General features: G+C 37.5%; 1 long non-coding RNA gene across 1 annotated transcript in view; it reads left to right on the top strand.

Moving 5' to 3' along the window:
* Positions 1-6,713, top strand: part of LOC126184519 (uncharacterized) — a 39,159-nt gene extending 32,446 nt beyond the window's left edge. Inside the window, exon 3 of the long non-coding RNA XR_007536833.1 lies at positions 6,358-6,713. This is a non-coding gene — a long non-coding RNA (uncharacterized LOC126184519). The remainder of the gene's footprint in view (positions 1-6,357) is intronic.
* The last annotated feature ends 18,801 nt before the right edge of the window (positions 6,714-25,514 follow it).

Raw genomic sequence — 25,514 nt, 5'->3', positions numbered from 1 at the left:
GAGTCAATTGTGCTGTTTTTCAGTTGCTTGGGACTTTTTGCTGCAGGAGAGATTCACAATAAATGCAGGCTCAGTAAGTATCCAACACTGCAGAGCACTCTCTGTGAAAGCAAATCGGGATGCCATCTGGACCTGGTGACTTATTTGTTATCAACTCTTTCAGTTGCTTCTCTACACCACAGATGACAATTTCTATGTCCCCTATGTGGAAGTCTGTACAACTGCCAAAAAATGGTACATTTGTATGATCCTCCTGTGTGAATGATCCTACGCCTCTAGTAATATCCTGCAACCCTTTACATATTGCTCCCATAGGAATCATAAAGACAAGGTTAGACTAATTACAGCATGCACAGAGGCATTTGAACAATCATTCTTTCCACGCTCCATACATGAATAGAATGGGAAAAGCCATGATAACTGGTAAACTGGGATGTACCCTCTGCCATGCACTTCACAGTGGTTCTTAGAATATAAACATAGACGTAGATGTAGATACTTCCTGCACATGTGCACATGGTTCTACATACAAAACAGTGTGAAGTATCCCATATGCCACTGTGTTCCAACAGCTCCATAACACACAACACATTTTTCAGCAAGTCAGTACCCACCCTCGCCCAGAGTAATTTTCCTGTGCCTTACCTCTTAGTATTTTATCAAGGAAATTGAGCTTCAATAAATGTGTATGCAGATTAGTGAGTTTCACTTTCATGATCAGTGAACCTAGTGAGATTCCCTGCTGGAACATAACACTGAGAGTGACAATGTGCTGCAAAAGATCAGTTTTTGTGTGATGCTTATTCAGAAAATCTAGCCCTAGGACTGCACAGTACCTCACCAACTTGGGAAATACTTCCACATACTCCCCAAAATTCCCTGCTCCAGTACAGAAACTGAGCAACGTTAATCCCAAATATTCCACATCACTGACCCCTACTCCACATAATAAATATCATGGAGCATTCAGTCCCTACCTATACAAGAGGTCAAGATTAGTCACCAACACATGAGCCTCTGTGTCTTATGAAAACATAAGTTCGTTTCTGTTCAGCATGCCCATCAAGTAACAGTTCACCACTGCACCACCTTGGAGGATAATGCCTTACTGGGAATGCCATTTGGTGGTTAGTGAATTCCCATTCACATTCAATGAACACTTACCCTGATGGCAGTCATTCTGTTGTTTACCCTGGTAATTTTGCACCCAATGACCCTCCACCTATAATGGATCTGGGAGATGTGTTATTTTCTACTGGATTTGTCGATACCAAATCTAGTGAGGGAAGTTGTAAATGTTTTCTTATATTTTTGTCAGAACATTTTTTTGTGAATTATAATTTGCCTTATTTTATGCTCATTTTCTTATATTTTTGAGAGTGCCAGCATATTGATTAATATTAGTAGATGTGACGAAGAATATCAAAGAGACTGATTACAAGTGGAAGCTTGTGTGTTGTGTAAAATGTCTTTGACGCTGGAGTCATCTTTGACTGTAGTCAGTCAGCAGTGAACTCTTGGTGTGTGTTGACGGTGGAACAATGTGCAGGTAGCCGTCATAATAATTTGCTAGTGAACAGGAAAAATGAATTATGTTACTACTTTTTTTATATAAACTTTAAGAAGAAACCACATTTGAAGAAATGGTATTTGAAGCACCAAAAATGAGGCAAACGCATTGAACCAGGTCATTTCTGCAGCCGACGAAACTGCATTGTGGAACACCAGTAACAGTTTTGCAATTAAGGACAGCTATAGAGGCAGCATGGCTCAATATTTCTGCAGAGGACTTCCAACAACTTGATAAGTCCATGCCACATCATGTTGCTGCTCTAAACTGGGCAAAAAGATGTCCAACATGATATCAAGAGGTATCCCATGGCTCTTGTACATTCTTCTTGAAGTCTGAATGTATTTGACCTGTCTCATATATCTTGTGCACCATATGCAATAGCTTTGTTATGGCTGGCTCTCCCAAGGCTACCAGCAGTTCCGATGGAATGTCATCTACTGCAGGGGCCTTGTTTCAACTTATGTCTTTTAGTGTTCAATCAAATTCTTCTTGCAGTATCATATCTCCCATCTCATGTTCATCTACATCCTCTCTTTCTATAATATTGCCCTCAAGTTCATCTTCCTTATATACTGCTTCCAATTTTCAGCTTTCCCTTCATTACTTATTACTAGCTTTCCATCTGAGCTCTTGATATTCATACAGCTCCTCCTCTTTCCTCCAAAGGCCTCTTCAGTTTACCTGTAGGTGGTATCTTTCTTTCCCCTAGTGAAAAATGCTTCTAAATCCTTAAATGTGTCCTCTAGCCAATCCTTCTTAGCCATTTTGCACTTCTTGTCAATCTCTTTTTTTTTTTTTAGATGTTTGTATTCCCTTTCACTGGCTTCAATTGCTACATTTTTATGGTTTCTCCTTTCATCAATTAAATTCATTGTCACCTGTGTTATCCAAGGATTTCTACTAGGCCTTGTCTTTCCAGCTATTTGATCCTCTGCTGCCTTCACTATTTTGTCTCTCAAAGCAAACCACTTGTCTGCTACTGCATTCTTTTCCCTGTTCTAGTCAAACATTACCTTATGATCCTACTGAAATGCTTACTAATCTCTTGTCCTTTCAATTTATCCAGGTCCCATCTTAATTTCCTATCTTTTTGCAATGTCATTCATCTTAATCTACACTTCTTAACCAATAAATTGTGGTCAGAGTCCACATCTGCCACTGTAAATGTCTTAAAATTTAAAATCTGGCTCAAAAATCTCTATCATACAATTATATAATCAATCTGAAACCTTCCAGTATCTCCAGGTCTCTTCCACATATATGTACAATCTTCTTTCATGATTCTTAAGTCAAGTGTTAGCAATGATTAAATGCTATGTGCAAAATTCTACCAGTCAGCTTCCTCTTTCATTGGTTTACTCCAGTCCATATTCACCTACTATTTTCCTTCTCATCTTTTTCCAGTTCCCTATCACAATTTTTTATCTTCCTTAGCTATCTGAATAATTTAATCTTACATTTCATTCTTTGGAGCTACTTGGCATATAAACTTGTACTACTGTGGTGTATGTGGGCTTAGTGTCTATTTTGGGTATGATACCACATTCACTATGATGTTCACAGTAGCTTACACATATTCCTATTTTCTTATTCATTATTAAACCTACTCTTGCATTACCCCAATATGATTTTATATTTGTAATCCTATATTCACCTGATGAGAAGTCCTCTTCCTCCTGACACTGAACTCACTAATTTCTATTATATCTTCCTTCAACCTATCCATTTCCCTTTTTAAATTTTCTAACCTATTTGCCTAACTAAAGGAACTAATATTCCACACTGCAACCTGTAAAATTCAAGGTTTGTTTCACCTGATCATGACATCATCCTGAGTAGTCCCTGTCTGGAAATGCAAATGGAGGAATATTTTAAGTCTGGAATATTTTACCTGAGAGGATGCCATCATCATTTAACCATACAGTAGAGTTGCTTGTCCTTGGGAAAAATTACAGTTGTAGTGTCCCCACTGTTTTAGCCATTCACAGTGCCAGCACAGCAAGGCCATTTTGAATGGTGTTACAAGGCCAGATCAGTCAACCATCCATACTGTTGACCCTGCAACTACTGAAAAGGCTGCTGCCCCTCTCAGGAACAACATGTTTGTCTGGCCTCTCAATGGATACCCCTCCATTGCGGTTTCACCTACAGTACAGCTGTCTTTATCACTGAGGCATGCAAGTCATCCCACCTGCCTTGTAGGGGTGGGGTTCATAAATAGTACTCTCTACAATGTTCTTTAAATTGTGATAAATGCACAGGTCCCTCATGTTTCACATATCATACCTTAATGTTCCTATGCACATCATCTCTGTCTACAATGACCACATACAAAACAAAGCAAAAAGGCAAAAAAAATAAAATTCACTCACCAAAACTGATTTGCTGGATTGCTTGTTGTGATCTGAGATGTGGCGCTGGACCCAGCTGCAGACATCCGTGACCGGTTCAGATACCACTTATTGAAGTTGGGGTGGCAGGTCTCTATGTAGGGTGGCGTAATCAGGATGAGAGAGGTCAGGAGGCCAGCAGTTTATTGCCTGGAGTGTGGTAGCAGTGGAGTAGTGAGTGGAGGCATGGTAGCGGTCATTTGTATTGCCATGAAAACATTATTGTTAAAACATTCATTTATAGTTCATCAACTATGACAATTGTGATGATACTCAGAGAAGTCAATGTCTCAAAGATGTAAGCTGTACACAGCCAGCAAGGAGAAGCAGCCATCAGTGTGTAGCATGACAGCTTACAGTGTCATGCAATCAGCAGGCGATGATGGCAGCAATTCTGCAACAATGTTGATTGCAGCAGTGGGTGGCAGCTCACAATGCCAACTACAGACTGTCTGGTAGCACAGAGGCATATTGAATCACATTGTGGGCCCAGCACTGGTGAGATGGCTCGTGTCAGCAGCAGCAGTGTCTGTCCACATGAGTAGAGGCAGACAACGAGCAGTTTGCCACACAGATGACGCCAGCTGAACGGCTGCATGGGGCCAGGCTCAAATTGTAGACCTGTAGGATAGAAGTCTAGCAGTAGTTGAGGTAGGCCAACAGGTTGCCCACTAGATGTAGGACACTAAGTCCACATCACTGGACATGGCGTAAGCAACAGGGCTGCAGCTAGCAGTGGCAGAGTCCAAAGGTGGAGACTTGTCAATCCCTTTAGACTTATAGACTCATGGGCCATCTTAGGACACCTCTCAGAGCTGGTTGCTGGTACACTGCAACACTTCTGTCTAGAAGGATTTTTTATACTGGCTTAGTCCATCCTTATTTTGCCAAAGCATGAGTTTCCATAACAGGACCATGCCTCAGACATGAAGCAGTTACATCACCTATGCCACAGTGACTATTCTTTTCTGTTGTGTCAATGATATTATGATTATGGTCACTCTGCTAAGCCAGGCTATGTGGTAACTGCTCAACAGTTGCTGACATTGCTTACCATAACAGCAGATAGCCACTGATGTAGCTTCACCTGGCTGGCACAAACTTTCCTGCTTCCAAGAGCTTTTGCATTACCATGATAGGTGTCCCAGTTTTACTTAGTCATCCCCAGTAAATTCTTTGCTATGCAACAACAGCTTCCATCCTCTTTTCACAATACTTTGCAATTTTATCTTTCATAGACTCTCATTCATAACTGACAGTATTTTCCTTTACATTCAAGTTTTCATTAATTTTTCTAACTTATTGTCTGAACAAACAACGAAATATTCTATTTTATCATCTAAGTCTTTGATATATTTACTCAAGTCTCATTTTAAGTTAGTAGTGTTCTCATTAGTTTGGTCCAATTTCAAATCCAGGTCATCCATATTACTTTTAAGTTCATTACCATTTTTGCCCACTTTTGTATTCAGACTTGAATCTAACTTGCCAATGTCCCATTTGAGATCTGGCAATGACTGTAATAATAATGAACTAATGCCCTCAGTTTAAAACTTTCATTGTATATCTTTATTTTTTTAATACAATTCACATTATCATTATCTTTCCCACTACTTCTGAATTATTCTTTTCACTCTTCACGCTACCACAATCAGTAGGTGAAGCTCTTGACATTTTATAAGTAACTTGACTGTCATTCACTTCATCAAACAGGGTTGGATCTAACTCTGACTTAAATTCAACACCTTAGTAAATTTCACCTTTAAATATTACTTTTTCTCCACTAATTTTTGCCCCCTGTTCATTAACATTAGTCACAGTGTCTTGCACTGTTTTAACACTCATCTTGAAAGGATAGTAAACAACACTTGAAAACAAAAACACTTTAACTTAATATTTCTTTGATGTTAGTTGGTATTGCATTTCCATTCCCACCAATTTGTTCATGGTTCTATGTTGGGCTTATTTGTTCACATGTGGGCTCCAAGCTGTTTCCTTATTGGCTGAAACCCTTACATGATGGTGTCAGTTTTCTTCATATGTCCACTGACTGATCCTGATTGCAAAACATGGCAACTGATTCTTAATTTTCAATTAGTAGATCCTCAATTTGGTGCCATCTCTACCATTTCATCTGTGCAGCATCCTAACTAATTTTGTCACTTTTATTAGTCTTCTGTACACTATCCACTTTTTCAAGTAAGAATGGTCTCTGCACTTTAATATTTTCAGCTGAATTTCTAATTCAGTGTTTCACTGTTACTGTCACTAAACATTCACTTTTCGTTAACACTGGATTCCAATTTTGTCAGTTGTAAGAGCTTGTTCTTAGTGTCAAGAACCTAACCTTACCTAGAAAGGCCCTGTGTGTAATGTTTACTTACTTGGTTGCAGGTTGAAGCTCCTCACTGGCATATGCAGAACTGAAGCCTCACAATCTGAAACTGCTTTTGTTGTAAGCCATGTAGTTCAATGATGAACACAAAATAGTTCAGTTTAATTTTTCATGAATTCACATTTACTTATATCAAATATTTTCATTGCAGTGTTGATCAGTCTCTATCAATTGAAAGTTCTTTGTATATTATCCTACTGGCATATGTGCCAAAAACTGTCCTACTAACTTTAATCGAAAAAAATGTATTAAGCAATCAAGTAAAGTGACCTTACTCAATGTTATAAACAACAATGACACTTAGTGGTAGCTCATCTACACAGTCCATTCTTGTTACCTATAATCAGCTCACTACAGTACATTGTAGATTTCAAAGTTGTGTATAACTTAATAATTAAGTGTACATGCTGTAAATAAACTTATTAGTGTGTTACCTTTCTGTACATGTTTGATTGTATTTACTGGCCACCTCAACTACCAATACAACAGAAAATTGTACAGATGAATGATGAACTAGCTGAAACTGCTTCTCATGAGCATAAGATGTTGTTAGTGCTAACAGTGAAAATGACATCGTTTACTTTGTATATTCTCCTTGACAAGTGCACTTTAAACTGTAAGTTAGATCAGCATTTGTGCCTATTGGGTTTTGCAGCATTATATACAATTGTTTTTTGTATTTTGATAAATTTCATATTTGGTGCAAAGATTGAACTATGCTCTTCAACTAACATATAATTTATTTCAATGGTGCTAATATAAAAGACATTTATATTTATTTTTTCACTGTTATGGAATAGTTAAGTTATGATGATAGTGCTGTGTGTGTTTTTTACTCAAAATTTTGCATATTTTGAGAGATAATACAATTTTATTTTGGCATGAAGTTCAAAATTTTGGCTCTAGATCCATAAACTTACATATAAGCGATGTGTGCACACAGGCCTCTTTTGTATTTGAAATTGTTACTTAAATGACAAATAATTTTATTTTGGTGGCCAAGATTGTATTTTCAAAAAAATGACCTTTCATCACTGTCTTGGTCCACAACTGTCTTTGGTCATTTGCTTGTAAACATTTTGTATAGTGAAGTTCTCCTTTTGTACTACAAAAATGTGCAGCTAAAGAATTACATTGCATTCTCATCAAAACACATTCTTCGTTCTTTCCTAAAATAGTGTTTTGTCAGTTCATTTGTTTTATGGGTATCCTGTGTGTTTCTTCATCATGTATTTTGGTTAGATTTTCTTGTGTTATTTATTAGCTGGGAAGTACAGTCTGTGAACATTTGAGAGAGCCTTGACACCACAGTGCTGCTTGGTAAATATTGTAACCTTCCTCAAGTTATTTTGCTTTGTATTTCTTAAAATTTCTCAAGTGAGCTTTGCAAGATATTTGGTGTCGTTCTCGGAATGCCTGTCAGTTGAGATTTTCCAGAATTTCTGTTATATCCTCTCGCCTGTCAGACCAGACTGACCATTCACAAAGATCTCCTTTTTATATTCATCATGTCCCATATTGTGTTATCACACACTTCAAGAGTATGCTAATATAGGTACTAAAAATATGTTGTAAGCAATACCTTTTGTAGACTAACAACAGCTGTTTAATAACCTACCAATGAATCAAACTTGTCATTTTACATCTAAATTTTTATTCCACAGACCAACTTAGAGTGTGTGTTGCAGGGTACATCATGTACCACTATTATTATCCTCCCATCAGTTACATTTGTAAATTATATGATCTCAAATTTCTCTGATTCCAGCATGATGCTCATTTATTGAGATGCATATGGGAAGAAGAGATATGTTACTAGGCTATACTTGGAATGTATAGTCTTTGAATTTTAACAGTAAACATCAGCATGATCTTGTACTGACTAAATGGAACTTTTAAAAAATGTTCAGTAATTTTTTGCTTCTTCTATATTTTCTCTAATATTCCTACCAAGTAAGAATCCTGATTGCCAAACAATATTCAAGAATCAGTTTTCAGCAATCAACATAATCGCTAAGGATTCTCCCAGTTAATTTCCAATTTGGATCTGACTTTCTGGCAAATAATTTCTATGTGGTTCTTCAGCCTCAAATCACTCCAGACACTGCTGTGACTGTTTACAGTATCTGACAGAGACAGTTGTGCCTACTCATGCACAATACCGTAAATGTGTACCTGCACCAACTGCCATTTCTCTGCACAGTTTCCTCTATTTCACTACAATTTTTTGGATATGCAACTTCTCTATGTTCAAAACCATAATCACCAAACAGCCTAATGGAGCTTCTGATATCATCCACTGGATCATTTTATGTTTGAATTGTCAATAGCAATGGTCATATAATGCCTCCTTGGGGTACACCTGAGACTTTCATACCTCAGAATTCTTTCCCAATGAGAATGATGTACTGAGTTCTCTCCAGAAGACACTGCCTTGTTGAAGCACTATCCATGCAGGCAAGGGAGGTTTGCATATTTGCAAGGAACTGAGGGCTATGCCATAAGTAGCACAGCTACTGGCAGTGTCTCCCATGGCAGAAAGGCCTCAGTGGTTAAGATGAAGAGTGTCCTATTATGCCCCATTTCTCCCATATCCAACCCCACAGCTGTACCTCATTTACCCTGATATGCAACCAAAGTTGTCATGTGATCCATGCTAATGGGTGCATGGCACATGGGAAGATGTGTTACTAATGGAGTGGCAGGGATACCAGGTGACTTCTCAGACTAAATAGTCTTGTACTGCATGGGGTTCCATGGTGTTAACTGAACATTTCCACAACTTTTGCAAAACCAAAATGGAGAGCACAGAACATGAAAAAACAAAAAAAAAATAAAAAAAAAAAAAAAAAAAAAAAATTAAATATTTCTCAGGGGCTCAGAGGAGAAAACTTCTCCAAGAACAGAAACAAAAAGGAGGTAAAGAATGGTTTCCTAAACAAAATTGGGGGAGGGGGACCTAAAAATTCTTTAACCTAACGCCACCAAGAAAGACTGTCATGGAGAGAAGGAAACAAGAGAACAAGGGAGAAGTCTGACACTTCCACTTCTCAGGATAATCACATCCAGAAAAAGCCAAGACAGGAAATAGGGAAACAGACTTATACTACTGCAGTCTCAGTGTTCAAGATAGTGGTTATCCAAGATGGATAGCCACTGCTCGACGTCACTTCACAGCAGATGGAACTCGTTTAGATAGCTCTCTTTGAGATGACTGGGGGTGATGCATTTCCAGGACCCAAATTCAGGAGGGTCCATCTGGATAAAGGTGCTCTTATCTTTGTCTCTGAGGGGTTGGGGACAGTGGATTAGCCTAAGCAGATGGTGTCCAAGATACCTCCAGGTGCAGAGGTGTAGCTTCTGATCAAGCCAGTGCCTGAGCCCCTTAAGAAACAAAGGTTTCAGTACAGGAACCAAAACTTTTTAAGGATAGTCCTCCAAAGACTCTGTCCAAGAAATTAAGGGTCCAGAAGCAGATGGTCTCTGTGGTGTCAATAGTTCTGATGCCACAGCGTAGGTTGGCATTACAAGAGCAGAATATCTTTGCCGACCACAGCGCCCTCTGGCCAGCGCTGTGCAGCTCTACGAGCGCCACTCCACTTTCGGCCAGTTCATCAAGTGCAGACGGGACGCTTTGCTTTAGCTTCGCTTGGAATAAAAACTTTGCACTACTTACGTCGGGTCTAAGGCTTTGCACCTACGTGCTCATCTGTACAAAGTTATAAAGGGTTATTACAAATGATTGAAGTGATTTCACAGCTCTACAATAACTTTATTATTTGAGATATTTTCACAATGCTTTGCACACACATACAAAAACTCAAAAAGTTTTTTTAGACATTCACAAATGTTCGATATGCGCCCCTTTAGTGATTCGGCAGACATCAAGCCGATAATAAAGTTCCTCCCACACTCGGCACAGCATGTCCCCATCAAGCATCGTTGATGCAAGCTCGCAGTTCTGGCACGTTTCTTGGTAGAGGAGGTTTAAACACTGAATCTTTCACATAACCCCAAAGAAAGAAATCACATGGGGTTAAGTCAGGAGAGCGTGGAGGCCATGACATGAATTGCTGATCATGATCTCCACCATGACCGATCCATCAGCTTTCCAATCTCCTGTTTAAGACATGCCGAACATCATGATGGAAGTGCAGTGGAGCACCATCCTGTTGAAAGATGAAGTCGGCACTGTCGGTCTCCAGTTGCGGCATGAGCCAATTTTCCAGCATGTCCAGATACACATGTCCTGTAACGTTTTTTACACAGAAGAAAAAGGGGCCGTAAACTTTAAACCATGAGATTGCACAAAACACGTTAACTTTTGGTGAATTGCGAATTTGCTGCACGAATGCGTGAGGATTCTCTACTGCCCAGATTTGCACATTGTGTCTGTTTGTTCACTTCACCATTAAGAAAAAATGTTGCTTCATCACTGAAAACAAGTTTCGCACTGAACGCATCCTCTTCCATGAGCTGTTGCAACCGCGCCGAAAATTCAAAGCGTTTGACTTTGTCATCGGGTGTCTGAGCACCACGAGGAAGGTTCTTCATACTGCACACTAAGGACATTGTAACCCCTTCACATCTGTGCCTGCCACCTGAGAACAAGTAATGGACTCCCTGTAACATTCTGTCTAATCCCACACCATGGGTCTTAGACTAGCAGCAGCCAGATTAGGGAATTGCCATCCAATGTGTAGGCTGTGATTGACACCATAACACAAACAGTTGCTTTGGAGTGATGTCCTGACTGGGAAGCATGGACTACTGATGAGTGGCATTGCATTCTGTTCAATGATGAATCGTAAACCAGCACTAGCCAAGGTGACAATTGTCATCGAATATGACCCGTGGAGAAGTCCCATTTTTGCAATGTTTTGGAGAGGCACAGTGGTGTTACTCTTGGCATCATGGTGTGGGAAGCCTCAGGTATGGCTCCAGTAACAGGGAAACCTGATGGCACAACTGTACATCACAGACAACCTGTGTCCTCATTTGTTACTCTCATGTGACAGTACTGTGGTATCATTTTCTAGCAAAACAACACTGATCCCACAGGTGGCATGTATGTCTATGTGATGTTGAGGTACTGCTGTAGCAAGTAAGGCCACAGACCCATCCCCAATAGAATACACTTGGAGCCAGCTGGGATAGCAGCTTTGTAACAGTGCTAGTATCCAGTGTATCAAGGACCAGTTCAACAGTTGTGAGAGTACACAATGACTTAATGACACCTATGTGAACAGAATCAGTAAATACATTAAGACCAGACAGGGTTCAACATCATACTGGTAAGTGGGCTCATACTGCCAAGTTCTTTGTAGATCTGACTATATATTTTAATCACTGCAGTAACATCACATGCCCTCTCAACCCACAAAGTTTCATTTTGTTTTCTTCTCACTTTTCAAGTGTTTCATTTTTTGTGCAGGCAGTGTAGATCCACAGTTATGTTCATCTGTCGTACAGCTCTTCTTGGAAAGGCATGACTCGCATTTATCATTATTTTTTTCAATCATTTGAAATGCTTAATTGCTCCAATGACCTCCAGTACCCAACTTCTAGAAGTGAACAAAGTTCTTTTGCATAATCTGCTGTACACAGACCTAAAAATGAACTTACATGCTCACTGCACTTTGTATTCCCAAGTGCTATTATCCCCATTAATTTGATTGTATTTGCTGGCCCCAGATGTGACTCATTAAATGTCTTGTCAAAGGCTAGTATATTTTCATGTTGCATTAATTGTGCACATTCACTGTTCTCTGTATTAAGATGTAACATAACGAATATTTAGGCAAGTTAATCAGCTGCCAGTATTGCTATGAGGTAAGATGAATTTGTTGTACAGCTGAATGCTAGTGGGCATAGGTCTCAGGGCATGCCATGGCAGTTCTAGCTTCCAACTAGGTAACTTGTACGAGCCAGTCCTGGTACAAAGACTAGCTGCATCACCAGAAATGGGGAAAATCCCAAAGCTCAAAATTTAGATGACTGTTCCTCATGTGGCCTTTATGCAGAAGATGCTCCAAGAAATGGTGGAGTGTCAGAGAATCTTAAAAATGGCTAAGTCACACTTCTTTCAGATTCAACAATAACTCACAGTCAAACATTAATGCAAATCTAAATACATCAACAATCCCAGAAAAATGATGTGCATACAATGACACAACAATATTTCACTATTTTTAAAACTACAGACATTAATATTTTACAATGAATAAACACGTTCTCAATGAACTTCTGAATTAACTACTTTTAATCACTTCGTGCAATTTCAGTAAAGGATATTGTATATGAATATTGTAAAATGTGTTGAGACATTCGTTAATTTATTTGTAGGAAGGGAAATGAATGAGGGCATGAATGTTTGTTTGATGAGGGATTCTGTGATCAGAACAGAGGCAAAGGTGGGTGGAGGTGGAATGTATAATGAACCTAATGAGGCACTAGTCAGTATGTACTCTTACCCTCCCACTCATCACTATTAATGTCATCATTCTATCCACAAATTTTTGAAAGTTGCAAGAGGAGTAAGATTACAAAAGAAGAACTTTTTTACTTAGCTTTATAATCTCGTTGTTGTTGCCGATGGCTCAAAGTCTTGTGTGAAGTACTTTCTTGCAGCTGAAAATTAAGATTTCTTAGGTTCGTGATGACAAAATAACTGTTGAAGAGTTGCCTGTTGCTATGAATATTCTTTTTATTTTATCCCATTTCTCTAAATCACACTGAATTTACAATTGCCAGATTCAAAAAACCAATAATTACATTGTTGTCGACAAGTTTAGCAAAATATGAGCATTTCCATGCATGCCCACCACTACCTACATTCTGCAGTGCTCACATTATTCAAAAGAGTTTACAGAACAAAAGATGAATCATTGCTAAAATGTATCATTATTTCATAAATTAATCCGGAAATGAATTCAGTCATTAATATTATATTAAGCAATTAATAATGTGAATTTTAAGTATGCCGCAAATTTTGTAATTTCAAATATTTTTAAAAGAACAGTAATTTTAACTGTTAGTACATATTGATTGTAACACATTAATTTCTTTTCATACATTTTAGCCTCAAATATAATACATCATATACAAAATCATATGAATTCTTTTAATGAAACAGCTGAGATAATTTTAACCTATGCGAGTTTCGAGATTATACATGGTATCGGTTATCTCTATAAAAAAAAAAAGGTGATGTTTGAGGAGGAGGATGATTCATTACAATATCCCCCTCACAAAATTTGGAAATAGAGTGTTTACAATATTTTGTGACAGACTATAAGTTTGCCAAACAGTGTACAAAATTATGCCCATGATAGCAGATGGATGTATAGAAGTATCTGATACATAAAATATTACAGAGAACATAAGAAAAATATCTACTACAAAAATCATAATCTATACATATATCAGGATATGGCATCCAGATTTTCAGATCTGTGGCGTGTACTGTCCACAAGACATCTAATACAAGGTCAACACTACAACATTACACAACTAAACTATATAAATAAATACAGAGACAATGTAAATTACTAGAAATTCTAAATTTTAAGTTATGATCCATACAATGAAACCCTCAAAATCTTCAAAAGAGAAGAGAAAAATTTTCAGAGCCTAAGAATACAACAAGTGAGCTGACTCAAAAACTCACAATGACAGTTACAGACCAGAAGAATATGCTCGATCATAAGTAGGAATCAGTCAGCCATATAAACCATAGTATTCAAGGATATGTTGACTCAAGAAAGAACAAAATAATGGAAAACTATTAGAGCCCGAGTTTAAAATATGGGGACCAACCCATGAATCCAAACCACACCGGGTACAAACCAGCAAAAACTGTTTCGACACAACAAAATGAATAAAGTTTATAATCATATCAATGAGTTCAGTCATATGCAAAGAGTAATGGTGAGAAGCATCTAGATTCAGTCAAAAAATCTATCCAATTGGTATGAGTCTTACTACAATATGTTCTAAACAGTCTTCCAACAAACAGCTCAGTTCATACATATGATACCAGGAACAAAAATGATCTGCACAAGGACTTAAAAGCACTTACTTTAGTTCAAAAAGAGGTCCGCTACTCAGGAACACTCATCTTTAATAATTTGCCAGCAAACATAAAAAATTTAGTTACAAATAAAGATCAGTTTAAAAGAAACCAACTCCTTCTACTCCATTGACGAATTATTTAATAGAAACAAATGATGTATGGTATATACTCATACTATTAGTATTGTTATTTCAGCTTAAAAAAAATGACATGTTCCACATCCACAAGGATCTCCTCAGCACGGATCTATGGAATGAAAAACTAATCTAATCTAATCTAACCTTCCAATCACTCTCATATACCTTTCAGCAGCGTTATTCGAAGGATGATACACTGAGGTTAGAATATGCTTTATTTTTGTGTGATCAACAAAATCTTTCCAAGCTTGTGATGTAAACTGAGAACCATTATCAGATAAAATTGTCTTAGGGATACCTGCCTGATAAAAATATGTATTTTCAAACTTAGAGATGATTTACTTACTGGTAGCTTTCATGAGAGGAAACAACTTTATGAACTTTGAAAATATATCAACCGCCACAAAAACATAGCAAAATCCATTCTTAGACTTAGGTAAAGGTCCATAAACATCAACAGACATGAGATCAAGGTTACTATTAGGCAATATGTTTTGTATTTGGCCTCTATGTGTTTGGTTACTTACCTTCACACTTTGACATCTGTCAGCCCTAGCAATCTTCTTCCTGACTCTTCTTCCTATGTTATAAAAATTGATATTTTCCTGAATCTTTTGTGTGCATTTGGTTGTTGCACAATGACCAAAACTCTCATGTGTATAAGTAATTAAAGTATCAATACACTGTTCCGGCCAACATAGTTTCCAATCCTCTGAGTCAGTCTTATGTTCCCTGAATAAAATACCCTTGTGTACCTTATAATACTGTTCTGTCTTTTCTCCTCCTTTCTTACCTATCATGCTCTTAACCAATTTCCAGTTTTAATCATGATTTTGATACGTACAGATGTCTTTGCAAATTTTCAAGATCTCTTTTTCCTCTTTCGACACCTTTCAACTACATAATTTTAAACTCTTTTTCTCCTTCTCCAATGTTGTCAGATAATTCACCTCCTAAAGGTGTCCTAGATAAACCATCACCAACTATATTATCCGTGCCCTTAATGTATCTGATTTCATAATTGAACTGCTGTAAAAACAAGGCCCAATGAGTAATTTTGTTATGGTACAGTTTACACACCTGGAGATGACATAATGCTTTGCGATCTGTATAGCTGATGACTTTGTGACCTATTAAATAATTTTTAAATTCGTTGAATGCCCAATTTACACCCAAAAGTTCTTTCTCAGTAATAGTTTATGTCTTTTCAAGTTTCTGCAATACTCTACTAGCAAATGTAAGACATCTATGTTCAATAACACCATCAACTTCATCCTCCTGCAATAAATGAGCACCCAATCCAACATCACTACTGTTTGCCATAATACAAAAGGGAAAAGACAAATCTGGTCTGAACAATATCTGACTTTGACACAACTGTTGTTTGATTTCATCAAAAGCATCTTGAAACTGCTGATTCCAATCCCAAATGGTATTCTTCTTCAAAGGTTCACACGAGCATGGAGCATTGAAAGCTTGGCTGCTACAAAATTTTCTATAAAATCCAGTTAACCCAAAAAATGATTTAAGCTGTTTCTTGTTATGAGGAGGAGGAAAATTAGCAATATCATCAAGTTTTTCTTTATCAGGTGCAATTCCTTTTCAGATATAACATGTCCTAAAGATTTGACTTCTTCCATACCAAATTTACACTCACCTATTTTCAAAGTCATGCCTCCTGAGTCTAATTTTGAAAACACATCTCTTAACAGATTCAAATGTTGTTCCCAAGTCTTTTCTGTGACCAGAATGTCATCAACATACACAGTTAATTTTGAATTCACTTCACTTCCTAAAACAGAATAGAGAGCTCCTAAGAATTCAGCTACAGATAAATTTAGACCAAATGGCACCACACAATATTGAAAACACTTACCTCCATACAAAAATGCTGTATACTTCCTAGAATTAATTTCAAGTGGGATCTGGTGAAATCCAGTGGTCAAGTCCAAACTACTCATGTATTTTACATGATCAGATTTGTGTAACAGCTCATCCATGTTCTCAGGCTGATCATTCTCTCTGATAAGAAATTTATTAGGATGTCTAGAGCCCAAAACAACTCTCACTCCACCATTTCTCTTACTTACCACATCTAAAGGATTATTGTAAGCATTCCTACTTCTCTCTATTACACCCCATGTTTCCATTTTCTGAATTTCTTTCTCTACATCTTTCCTTTTTGAAAATGGTATAGTATATGGCTTGAGAAAGGAAGGTTGATAATTTTTAAGGTAAAGCATGCACTGATAGCCTTTCACTCTCCCTGGTGTTTCACTAAATACATTTCTAAACTCCAATAACAAATTTATAAGTTGTTCCTTTTGTATGTCATTAAGAATCGCAGCTTCCCTTACTTTAGATTCCACTATACTTTCAAAATGCTGATCCTCAATCTCATCAACATCTATATTATCATCAAACATGTGGTACTCATCTTGGTTCACAATGTCTTGCAAATAGTTAAAACTTTCCCACAGTTTAAGATACAGAAACTTATTTTCACATAAGTATTACTTTTAGGTTCCAAAATAAACAATTCCTCAGCATTCCATGCAAAACACACCTCATCTTTCACTATCTAATCCATACTGAGAATTATATTTTCTTCCAGACTATGGAACACTAAGCATCCAGGTTTTGCATTCTATACTAAACATTACAAGTGCTTGAGATTTTACCAATTTGCTTTGCTTACCTGTAGTTCCTCTTATCTATACACCTACAATGGGCATTTCCACAAAATTCTTACTATACTGGATTTTGTCTCTAAGTTGTTCAGATATATCACAAATCAGGCTACCTGTATCAATCAGACAGTTCCCTTCCCACTGATCAATCTTAATCGTAATGTAAGGAAATCCAAAACCTGAATTATCATCTCTGCTATTAGGTGCTTCGTGTAAAAGATCACTTTCAATTTCATCAAATGCTACATCTACACTGTTTTTTCAAGGTTTTAACAACTCTACTGGTATCATAGCATCACTTTGTTTACACATGTTGTCAGGTAAAGATTGAACACACTGAATGGGTTCCATAGCACAATTAACATCACTTATTACACAACGAACACAAAATACATCATGCCAGCAATTTGGATACAAATTTTGACTAACCACAGCTAACTTATTCCAGAATGCTAATTTATCTATGCTGACATCAGTATGGTCCTAAACAAATTTCAAAACATTTTAATCCTTTATTCTCAAAGCTTACAGATAACTCACCTTTACTGTTTGGATCATTTCTCTGCATGACATTAACGAAAAACTGCTTTGACTGGACTGGTGTTCCATGGCTCTCACTTACATCATCACAAATATCACTTACCTTACCTGTATTTGCAAATAGCTCTAGAACTTCATTATTCTTAACCTCCACAAAAACCTGATACTCATCATCATCATCATCATCATCATCATCATCATCATCATCTTCATCCTGATCCTCATTATCATCAATATGATCATCATATTCTTCCACTACTTCATCAGTAACGTCATTAACAACACAGCTCTCATCACTATCAAAGTCACATACCTCACCTACATTCATTTGCAATAAGCTACCAGTCGCAGACTTACCAACCCCAGTCATTTCACAGCTCTCATTCACATCTACATAAAAAATACAACCTAATTCATATCCAATAAAGTCATTACTTGTTTTACATATATGAATAACATTGTTTTCTGACCAAAAGAAGAATTTATTAGTACATACTACATCATTTTCTCATTACTCTCACATTCTGGTTTGTGATTAGTATCTACATCATTGTAATTGAACATAGTATTCCAAAACTTTTGATCAAAACATAAATGAGAAATCTGATGTACCTTTGTTCAACTTCAGATACCTGTGTTACATTATTGATACTATTATTATTCTCTAAATGTGTGTGTAACTTGGAGTTCCTGTACTTGTGGTTTTTCTCGCCCCAAAAATGTGAACCTTCATTGAGGCGACCACCATTTCCTGAACAGTTGCTTCTATGATTATTCCTCCTATTATATTGCCCATGGTTATCCCCATTATTCCTGTTCTGCTGAGGTTCAAAATTTCTGTTGACAGTGATTAAAGTTACCACCATCTCAGTTTCTGTTGCTGTTACCATTTTGATCTCTATCATTATGATTGTTATGGTACATGTTTCTTTCTACTGCCCTATCCAGCCTGTCTACATATTGTAAAAATTGTTCTAGACAATCCTCAGGTCTGTGTACTAAATCCCACTGCAACATTTCTGGCAATCTCCTTCTTAGTGAATCAATTAATGTCATTTTGTCAAATGGCCTGTCAAGGTGTGCTAAATTCTTAAGTTGATTCTTACAAAATTCTTTTAGTGTATCATCCCTATTACTATGATTTGGACCATTCAGAAATTCATTTTTAATTCTCCCTTGTTAATTTTTTGAACAAAATTTATTTAAAAAACTTTTTTTGAAACTTTGGTATGTTTTCCACTGACTTAAATTTAAATTTACCCAAGATAGAGCTTCACCTTCAAGACATCTTTCAACAAATTTTATCTTTTGGTCATCATTAATGCCCAACACAAAAACTATCCCTTAGCTGTGTATAAAAACCACTGAATGTAAATTGTTTGATTGGAATGTTGGACCACACAATACCATTATTTGAATATAGATTTTTATGAATACAATTTCCCTGAACTAATGAAATTTTTTGGTCTGAAACATTTAGATTAGTTACCATACTGTTTTCAACATTTAATTTTTTTTTTGTCTAAACTACTACAGTTCTGTTACATTGTTTCTGTTACGGTTTTCTATTCAACTTTGACGTCATCAACATTCTTTGTTTGTTGTGCAGATTGGACCATGAACTCATTTTCCAAGTCAATAAATTTACACACATCAAAAAAAGTTTTGCATCACTCCAGTTCCCAGAAGTCCTGACAAGAGATGTTGACTGTGGATATTGTATCGCAGACACAGGCCCTTTGACTGTTCAGAGATGTCACTAAAGTCGCCACCCCCCCCCCCCCCCTCCCAAAATATGTAAACAACCATGCATGAGCAGCACCTATTAAATGGAGGGGGTCCAACAGCCGACCAGTCTCAGTCATTTGACCAGGATGGAGGTACACGACTCATATTTTCTGTAGTTCAACTATGCCTAAACAGTCAATACCATGGTTCAATCATGCACACATTGTTACCTTGTGCCAGGAAGGTCTCTCAACATGGAAAGCATCCAAGTGTCTCGTAGTGAACCAAAGCAATGTTGTTCGGACATGAAGGAGATACAGAGAGACAGGAACTGTTGATGACATGCCTCACTCAGGCCGCCCAAGGGCTACTACTGCAGTGGATGACCGCTAATTACAGATTATGGCTCAGAGGAACTCTGACAGCAATGCCACCATGCTGAATAATGCTTGTTGTGCAGCCACAGAACGTCATGTTACGACTCAAACTGTCAGAAATAGGCTGCATTATGGGCAAGCTAAATGGGCAATTTCAGCATAATGTAGAATTAGTTTTAAAGTTTGTAATTAAATATGATAAAATTGTGGAGAAATGATGAAATGTTAGTTGATTTATGCTATTCAACAAATTGCATAGTGCAAAAGAGTGTTTTTTAGTGGTAACATGGGCAGAGTGTTTGAAATGTCAAGCCAAATCAAGTGTTCTGCCTATGCTACAAATCAGTTTTTTCTTACTATCCTGTCTGTGAATATATTTATTCCAGTGGGGAGGGTGTTCAATGCCTGACCTATGGGGATTTGGAAAGTCATATCATTATTGGTAACTAAACCACAGTCATATTTTGACAGCTATCATCCTTCAGCACTGACAATGACTGTGGATTGACAAATGCTCGATGCAGTACTTTGTCAAGAGCATCATGAATTTCTGTGGTGGTGGCTGGACTGTGACTGATCTAATCTTTGATGCCAGAACACTGATCATGTGTTGTGATGGTGATGGTGAAGTGCTACAATGTGGTCAAAGCAAAAATGGTGCAATCAAATAAGCACAAAACCAGTAAAAACTCTTGCAAATAATGAGCTAACTAGAGAGTTTATTCAAATTTATAAATTTATTTTTGCATTTAATTAACATGCTGTGATTTTATAATTTGTGACACATATAAGAAATTTAAGCTGATAACACCAAACAATGGAAACTCCAGATAGGAATATCAAGAACGTAGGCAAAGATAGATTTCTGCTTACTGTAAAGAAGACAAATCAAATTGCAGTCCCCACCCCCTCCAGATCGCTGCTTGCATCCTACATGATGCTGCATTCCAGAAGAGATGATGGAGTTGGTGGTTGTGTGTGCGTGAGATGTGCTTGTTTGTCTGTGTGTGTATGAATGTGGTGTGTATGTGATTCTCTTTACTGACAAAGGCTGTGGCCAAAAGCTGTATGTGAGTGTCTTTTAGTCATGCCTGTCTGCAACTTGACGTGTCTTCTTTTTTTCTACATTGTTAAGCTGATAATATGATGTTTCTCTTTTGATACATACTGTTTCACACACCACCACAAGAATACTTACACAAGTGTTCTGACACACAAGTAGGTTATTCCATTTATTACATTATGTATGTTTTTACTATGTTGTGTGTGTTAAATTTGGTGCTACTTAATGTGCCAAGTTATTGAGCTAACAAGCCACGTTAAGTGGAGGTATGTAACATTACACATATTTAGGTGAGCTAATCAGCCACCCACTATTGTGATGAGGTAATATGAATTTGCTGTACAGCTGAACACTAGCAAGCCCAGGTCTCAGGGTGTGCCATGGCAGTTCCAGCTTCCAAATAGGTAAGCAGTATGAACTAGTCCAGGTACAAAGACTAGCTGCATTGCCAGAAATGGGGAAAAACCCAAAGCCTGAAATTTGGATGGTTGTTACTCACATGGCCTTTATGCAGGAGATGCTCCAAGAAATGGTGGAGTGGCAGAGAATCTTAAAAATGACTGAGTGACACTTCTTTGAGATTCAACAATAACTCACAGTCAAACATTAATGCAAATCTAAATACATCAGTAATCCCAGAAAAATGATGTGCATACAATGACACAACAATATTTCACTATCTTTAAAATTACAGGTGTTAATATTTTACAATAAATGAACATGTTATCAATGAACATCTGTATTAAGAAGTTTTAATCACTTCATGCAATTTCAGTAAACAATATCTCAGATGATAGCATTGCACTATAGCTACCATCCCTGAGAGCTATGCATCTCAGTCTATTTTATTTATTGATTTACAATGTCTTTTATATCTGTTTCATTATGTAACAGATGTTCTGTTTGTCAGAACATCATGTATGCCACAATAACACAGCAAATGAATACAGGCATGAATACCTCATATTTTGTCATACTTCTGTATTTATTTAATGAACAGTTTTCTATATTGCCAGTAACTTTATTCAAATGTTGATTGTAAGTGCTATTAAAGAGTAGTGCTAATTTAAGAGTGGTCAATCACATGTGCGAGTGGACACCAAAATTGAAAAGAGAACCGAAAGATGGTTCTGTTAAAGAGGTACAAATAATAGTTTAAATAACATTTAGCAACAATCTGTCATCATTTATCATGAGCTCACTTGCACATGAATACTGACTTATTCACACACATCAAAAAAGGTTTGCATCACCCAAGTTCTGAGAGTTCCAGAATCTGTAGAGAAAAACAGAGATCAACATAAATATCATTTTTGCCCTTTTTATTGCTCATAAAAACCACACATTACATGTTGTACCACCATACAGTGAGACCTTCAGAGGTGGTGGTCCAAATTGCTGTACACACCAGTACCTCTAATATCCAGTAGCACGTCCTCTTGCATTGATGCATGCCTGTATTTGTCATGGCATACTGTCAAAAAGTTCATCAAGACATGTTCAATAGGGTTCATGTCCAGAGAACATGCTGGCCACTCTAGTCGAGCGATTTCATCATCCTGAAGGAAGTCATTCACAAGATGTGCACAATGGGAGCGTGAATTGTCATGCATGATATGGTTGCATTGTCGGTCGAAGGATGGCATTCACGTATCGTACAGCCGTTATGGCACCTTCCATGACCACCAGTGACCTATGTCGACCCCACATGATGCCACACCAAAACAGCAGGGAATGTCCACCTTGATGCACTCGCTGGACAGTGTGTCTAAGGCATTCAGCCTGACCGGGTTGCCTCTAAATATGTCTCTGACAATTTTCTGGTTGAAGGCATATGTGACACTCATTGATGAATAGAACATGATGCCAGTCCTTAGTGGTCCATTTGGCATGTTGTTGGGCCCATCTGTACCGCACTGCATGGTGTCATGGTTGCAAAGATGGACCTCGCCATAGACATTGGGAGTGAAGTTGCGCATCATGCAGCCTATTGCTCACAGTTTGAGTCATAACACAATGCCCTGTGGCTGCACAAGAAGCATTATTAAACACAGTGGCATTGCTGTCAGAGTTCCTCTGAGCCATAATCCATAGGTAGCAGTCATCCACTGCAGTAGAGCCCTTGGGCAGCCTGAGTGAGACATGTCATCAACAGTTCCTGTCTCTCTGTATCTCCTTCATGTCCGAACAACATTGCTTTGGTTCACCACGAGATGCCTGGACACTTACCTTTTTGAGAGCCCTTCCTAGCACAAAGTAACAATGTGGACATGATCAAACCATGGTATTGACTCTCTAGGCATGGTTGAACTACTGACAACTTGAGCCGTGTACCTCCTTCCTAGTGGAACGTCTGGGACTGATTGGCTATCGAACCCCCTCCATTTAATAGGCGCTGCTCATGCATGGTTATTCACATCATTGGGCGGGTTCAATGACATCTCTGAACAGTCAAAGGGACTGTATCTGTGATACAATATCCACAGTCAACGTCTGTCTTCAGGGGTTCTGGGAACTGGGGTGATGCAAAACTTTTTTTGATGTGTGTATTTATGGACAAACCTCTATTTATGTTTATTAAAAATGGTTTGAGATTGACTGATTGTTTATAACATTTCTTTATTTAAATATAGTCATAATATGTTAGTTTAGTCCATGAAGTGGTCAAGATGAGTTAAATTATGTTTGCAGTGTGTAAGAGTGATGTATTTTTGGTGAGGATGGCCTTCAGCCAGTGGAAAAGTACACAATAGCAGAACACTACAGGAGTCAAGTGGAGACTGGGACTATTTTTCAAGTGATGAACTCAAGGGAGCGATCATGGACACTATTACGTGAGTTCTGGAAGAAGGCAGGCCTGCCAGTGATAACAAGTGGTACTTGATTTTGGAGATGTTTGATTCTGGGCAGTGAATGGCCACTGCTGTACTTTAAACTTCTGAAGGGTCTTTATATTTTGAGAGGCCTGAATGTGCTCCAGAGTAGGAGTCTCAACTATTTCTGCTTGATTTATGGGACTAAGAATAGACAGAGTACGAGTGACTATTCTTTGCATCACATGTGTTAATTTGTGAATCATGTTGAACTCTGAACTGTTTTAATCTGGTGAATATTTTGTGTGTTGTGATTATGAAATTGACTTTGTTTTTGAATATCTCTGATGACTGTTTAGTTTGGGGATTTTGCTACCCTTCTCATATCACTCTCAATGTAACTTAATTGCATTTGAGGAAGGTATTTTCTGTTGCTATTTAACTGAATATCATAGGACCACTTACTGTTTATTTAAAATGTCATTTCTTGACTAAAAATTATTCAACCTAATTCTCTATCATCTACACCAGTTGCAGATGTTAGAATAGAAGCCTTGTTATTAAATTACTCATTTAATTTCTATTTTGTATTTATGTGTACTTTATTAACTCACAATTCTAGCCAATGCATCGACTATTTGACTGCAGGATCACAGTTACAAGCTATGTAGAGAAAGTTAGTTGGAGGGCATGAGAGCAGACATGTGCAGCTTGACATATGTCTATACTTAATTATTCTTTTTAAACAGAAGTGTGCATAGCCCAAGTACCTAAAGTACAAGTAACCACAAGTAAAAATGCAACTGGTTTGCTCGTATGGGATGCTGTTTAGGAATGACAGTCTTCACACCATGTTTTATATTTTATCAGCATCTACATGCATATTACTTCAAGATTTATCAAAAAAGAATTCTTCATGGATCAGCTGTGAAAAGTTGGAAGTTATGACTAGTATTATTAGCTGAGCCATTGATATGTAACAGGTACATGAATGGTCTTATTACATTCCCCTGAATCAAGTCACAAGTCAGATACTTCCAAACTGAATTTTTCATTCTGCAGTAGTGTGTGCACTGATATGAAAGTTTCTTGCATATTAAAACTGTGTGCTGGACTGAGAATCAAACTTGGGAAGTATGCCTTTTGTGGGCAAGTTCTCTACCAGCTTAACTATGAAAGCATGACTCATGGACCTATCCTCACATCTTTGGAAGTTAGAGGATGAGGTAGAGGTGGAAGTAAAGCTGTGAGAATGGGTCATGAGTTGTGCTTGGATAGCTCAGTCGGTAGAGTACTTGGCCCCAAGTCTGTGTCTCAGTTTGGTACACAGTTTTAATCTGCAAGGAAGTTTCAAGCCAGATATTAATTATTTCCCTGTTTCTTCTTTGCACAGACTAGGAAGCTGCATTCTACATAAAAGTTTTCATCCCAATCCAACCTCTGCACAAACATTTTCTTAAGTAGATACATATATGGAAATAAAACAAAAATTTTTTAAAACTGTAAAAACGTCAAGTTCATTTCTATTAGTGACACTATTTTTATAAAATGTAGGGATGGAAAGTTATCTCATGTAATGCAAGTCAAAGGAGTTGAACTGTGCTGCCCTGTATTACAGTCTTTTAACCTAGTTGACATAATCTGCCTCTCTGATCAACATATGACCAGTGGTATACATGTGTTAACTGTTACAGGATTTATGTAAGCATCTAACTTCTGTAGAGCAGAAATGGA

Source organism: Schistocerca cancellata, chromosome 4 (genome assembly GCF_023864275.1).
Source record: "Schistocerca cancellata isolate TAMUIC-IGC-003103 chromosome 4, iqSchCanc2.1, whole genome shotgun sequence".
NCBI lineage: Eukaryota > Metazoa > Arthropoda > Insecta > Orthoptera > Acrididae > Schistocerca > Schistocerca cancellata.
Note: the sequence above shows the minus strand (reverse complement) of the source record. Positions and strands in the feature narration are given on the sequence as shown.